Here is a 5,026-nt window from a genome sequence, read left to right as displayed (position 1 = left end):
ACCCTGCACTGTATTCATCACAATCAATACTTTAAAAATGAGTCATTTACAATCCTTCCGCCCACAGAACAGTTCTGAAACCGAGGACTTTTTCTGAGAGTAAATGGCTGAAATCATCTTTTTTTCCTCTACTTTTGTGACCATGTCCCCCCAAGTCATGGTTGGGCAACTCCGGTCCTCCAGCTGTGCTTTAACCACAAATCCCAACATACCTCTGGAAGTCATGCCTGTGGCTGTCAGTCTTGCAATGCCTCATGGGACTTGTAGTTCCACAACAGCTGGAGGGCCAGAGTTGCCCACCCCTGGTCTAAGCGATGTACAAAGTTTCACAACAGATGGAAAGAAACACAAAAGGACACCTGACTTTTCCTCGGCTTTCTATGATTGGCTATTCCCCAGCACAGTGATGCTTTAGGGCCCCTTCACAAAATGCTGTGCTGCAGTTAGGAACGTGGCAGCGCACACTTTATTACAGCACGAGGCGATACAACAAAAGGATTTTTTCAAAACTGGAGCAGACAGAATCTGGGGCAGGGGCCCATGGCAACCAATCAGCTTCTCTCTGCTTTTTAAAGCTTAACTCAGGGGTAGCCAAGCTCCGGCCATCTAGCCATGGTGAAACTACAAATCCCATGATGCATCTCCCCCCGGGAGTCATGTCTGTGGCTATGAGAATCTTGCAATACCTCATGGGATTTGTAGTTCCATCACAGTCTGAGGGCCGGATCTTGGCTACCCGAGTTAAGCTTTAAAAAGCAGAGAGAAACTTATTGGTTGCCATGGGCAACTGCTCTAGTTTTGATAATTCCCCTCAATGTGTATTTTCATTCATTCGGAATGGCAGCCTGTTGTACGTACACAGTGACGGGAATGATCTCTCCTGTGTTGGGGCCCATTCAACCTCACAATGTATGATAATGTGTAATGCAGCATTAGGATCTGTTGTACATTGTGCAATGAAGGGTTAAATAAAGTGGTTTTGTTTTTTTTAAACCACCACAGTGCATTGTAACAACACACCCCATAATATGCCCCCCTGACAGGTGTGAATGAGTCCTAATGGAGCCCCAGGTAACACTGAAACCTTACAAGGGTTCTGACCCGCCCCCACTCCATACATAACAAAAGGAAGCCGGATTCTTCAATCACTCCACACACACAATGTGGCCCATCTGTCAGTGTGTACCTGAACACGTGTCACCGCCGCCTGTCACATGGATTCCCGTGTGGGCGGAGCACACCGAGTTGGCATATGGAGGATACCAATATGTAGGGGGGCACACCAGACTGGCATATGTTGGATACCAATAAGGGGGACAGTGGGCGGGGCACACCGAGCTGTCATCATAGGGGCCCAGCAGCCTGTCACAGGGAGGATGCCCATGTGCGGGCAGTGGGCGGGGCTCCGCCACTCAATATTGCATCATATGCTGGAATAGTGCGGGAAGATCCCGGAATAGCGCCAATATCCCCACTCCCATGTGCCGGTATTAATCATGATTACTATCACCGGCACATACGGCGGAATAAACTGTCACCTGTTTCCATAGTTACAGTAATCACACTCAGCCATACAGAGTGCTCACTACTATGAAAGGATATCCCGGCACGGTGTCCGGACATAAGATGGAGGCGGACAAGAAGAGCCATGTGCTCCGGACCCAGCCGGCACCTCATCACAGCCGGCCGCCTACATCCTGAAGAGAGAGGGGATGCGCTCCCCATCCCTGTGACAGAAGTCAGAACCCACCCAACCCCCCTTGTGCCGGGTGTCCATTGCTGCCACACACGAGGGTCCCCGGCGGTCTATACTATATACAATGTACCGGAATACTCACTGCTCTGCGGGCAGACACTTCCCGAGTACCGGCACACCAAGGTCGCTGGATTGTAGTGAAGTGGTGGCAGCAGCGGCGTGTTCACTGTTTCTTCCTCCGACTCCTCCTCACTGATATTACATCAGCCGCTCACTCCCCCGCCCCCACCTCTCCTCCCGGATGATGGCCCGGCGGTACTATGGAAACCTCAATGAGGGTCACTGCACAGCCGCCGGGTGGAGGGCGCACTTCGGGAATCAAGGCCAAGGCCGGGATTGTGACGTGTATGTGACATCCGGAGCCTGAGGAGACATGTGTCACCACACCGACCGAACAGAGCTGAATAGTGAATACAGTGCATGTGTCTGCATGAGAGCCCTCTGTGTATATAATGCCGTATGTGTGTGTTGTCTAATGTATGTTGTATATGTGTGTGTGTGTTGTCTAATGTATGTTGTGTATATATATATATGTGTGTGTGTGTGTGTATTATGTGTATGTTTTATATGTGTGTGTGTATGTTGTGTGTATTTAATGTGTGTGTGTGTAATGTGGAAAGCAGGAATCACCAGCACTCAGTAAAAATGACCGAGTGCTGGTGATTCCTGCTTTCCACTGTTGATGTGCACGGCGCCATCTGTGTTGTCACTGCGAGCACCACCTTCCTATTTCTGGGCCTGGAACACTGAGGAGTGCAGAGGGACTTTTTGCTTTCCGTGTGTTTGTATAATGTCTAATATGTGTGTGTATATAATATGAGGGCTATGAGAATGCAGTGCAATCCCCGTCTTTCCAACCTTCCCAGCAGCTTCTGTAGGCTCACACTTGCGGCGCACATCTATAAATAAATCGGGCTGGTAGTCCGGCTTTGAACTCTCTCAGTGTAAATGGAATACAGAATCACCACCTTCCATTCAGACCCCACACAGCTATGCATGGCCGGCACGTCTATAGAAGAATTGGGGGGGTTCATGTACATTAGAAAAGAATGGAGGACGTTTGGGAGGTTTCATCTTAAATCTGAATTGTTTTATTTAGTGACGATGAGAACAGAAAATAATCTACAAAACGTCCAATTTGGCTCTTGAGGATTCCTAAAGGAGAACTATGAAGTGAGTGCTTTTCACTCACCTCATAGTTCTAGCCGACCTGTGACAATGAGACTGTCACAGGTCGGCTCAGTAGATCGGGAGGTGAGCGAACACATACCGGCGTTCGCTCACCTCTCGATCCTGTCACGGCTCTCTGCCGTCACAGGGGGAGGGGCTGGATTCCCCGCTCCGCCAGCGCTGACTGGCGGAATGGACAGGGGAGGGGGCGGGTACAGCTGTCTCTAGATAGGCAGAGCCAGCTGTCACTCACGCAGCTGGGCGGATCCCGTCATCTACGTCGTGATCCGCTCCGGCTGCGGCGTCTCAGTATACCGCGAGCTGTAGCTCGCGGTATACTGAGCTTAGGGTAACGGGAGGACGCTAGTTTGTGTCCTCCCGTTACCCTAAGGAGAACTATGGGGAAAAGCCCTGACCCCATAGTTCTCCTTTTAAATAAGCTGCCGTCATTCGGAGCGATTCCTCGATCTGTGAGGTTCCTATAGAAATAAATGTTCTGAGATTCCCCAGCAAGACAATAAAAAGATATTTTGAGGTTTACGGGGAACAAAGAATTCCTGATTCTAAATAACTGAATTCCTGATTCTAAATAAAAAAAATTCTAGACTGAGTACTGATACTTGTCCTCAGGTACTCACAGACACCAGTACTGATACTTGTCCTCAGGTACTCACAGACACCAGTACTGATACTTGTCCTCAGGTACTCACAGACACCAGTACTGATACTTGTCCTCAGGTACTCACAGACACCAGTACTGATACTTGTCCTCAGGTACTCACAGACACCAGTACTGATACTTGTCCTCAGGTCTCACCAGGGCTGCATGGGGGTCTCACCAGGAAGAGGAGATGTTCGGCCGGCCAGCACTGTAAACAGGCACCATAAGGTCCCCACAAGGCTGCTTGTGTTTAAAAATGTCAAGCGCCGGTATCAGCGCATAGTATGGGGGCATTATACTGGTATCAGCGCATAGTATGGGGGCATTATACTGGTATCAGCGCATAGTATGGGGGCATTATACTGGTATCAGCGCATAGTATGGGGGCATTATACTGGTATCAGCGCATAGTATGGGGGCATTATACTGGTATCAGCGCACAGTATGGGGGCATTATACTGGTATTGGTATCGGTGCATCCCTAGTTTAAAGTGTGTCTGTTGATCTGCATTGATCAATGCAGGCAAACATTTGTTTGCTATGTTCCCTGTACACACTATATACTGAATGCACGTCAATGCACCGCAGCGTGTTGCAAAGAGTTGCATGAAACTGGAGTTTACATCTTACTGTTACAGGATATCCGAGAATACCACCAACAGGTCTAGTAATACAGAAAAGCCTTCTTTCTTTCTTTCTCCTGTACAATCTCTCCAGTGTGTTCCCTTGTTCATCTTCCATGTATGTGCCAGTAATACATGACTCGGCAGCAGTGAACAGCGTACTTGTCTGACTCCGATGCCTGCTAATAAATAACATGAAACCAAATTACACACAAATATACATGCTGTGATATTCGGGGGTTTCCAGGATTGCCGCAAACACAACACACACTGCTCACATTAAAAAGTCTCATTTCTCTTCTCTCTGTGATTCACAACTTAACACAAAAGGGCTTCTCCTCAGCAGAACTCTGAAACATACATGTTCCCAAATAAGGGATCACGGGCCGGTGAGGGGAATGACACACATGGCTCTCAGGCAGACACACTTCTCCGGAGAGAGACTTTCAGAGCTATTTCACCTGCATACATTTCACACAATATAATTTTCCATCTGGCCTGCTGGCACCACACTTCAATACACCTGGCTGGATGACCCGGCCCCCATTGCCGCTTGAGGGGCCCACAGCCTAAAGAGGGGTGAGACATGTCTCCCATCCAGGACTATTATACACAAGGCCCCCATCACAAGGGCATCGTCAGTTCTGACCAGCAGGGGATCCATGCAGGTTGTAGTACGGACCGGATATCACCAATGTGACATCCATGTCCGTCCATCCATCCAGTTTTTTCCTCATCTTACGATGGAGGAAAAACTGAGCTTACCGAACCCATGTTAGGTCTATGGGGAGTCAGATATAAGCAGACATGTGTCGC

This window comes from Nanorana parkeri, unplaced genomic scaffold, assembly GCF_000935625.1.
Source record: "Nanorana parkeri isolate BGI_ZX_2015 unplaced genomic scaffold, ASM93562v1 scaffold198, whole genome shotgun sequence".
NCBI classification, from domain to species: Eukaryota; Metazoa; Chordata; class Amphibia; order Anura; family Dicroglossidae; genus Nanorana; species Nanorana parkeri.
Note: the sequence above shows the minus strand (reverse complement) of the source record.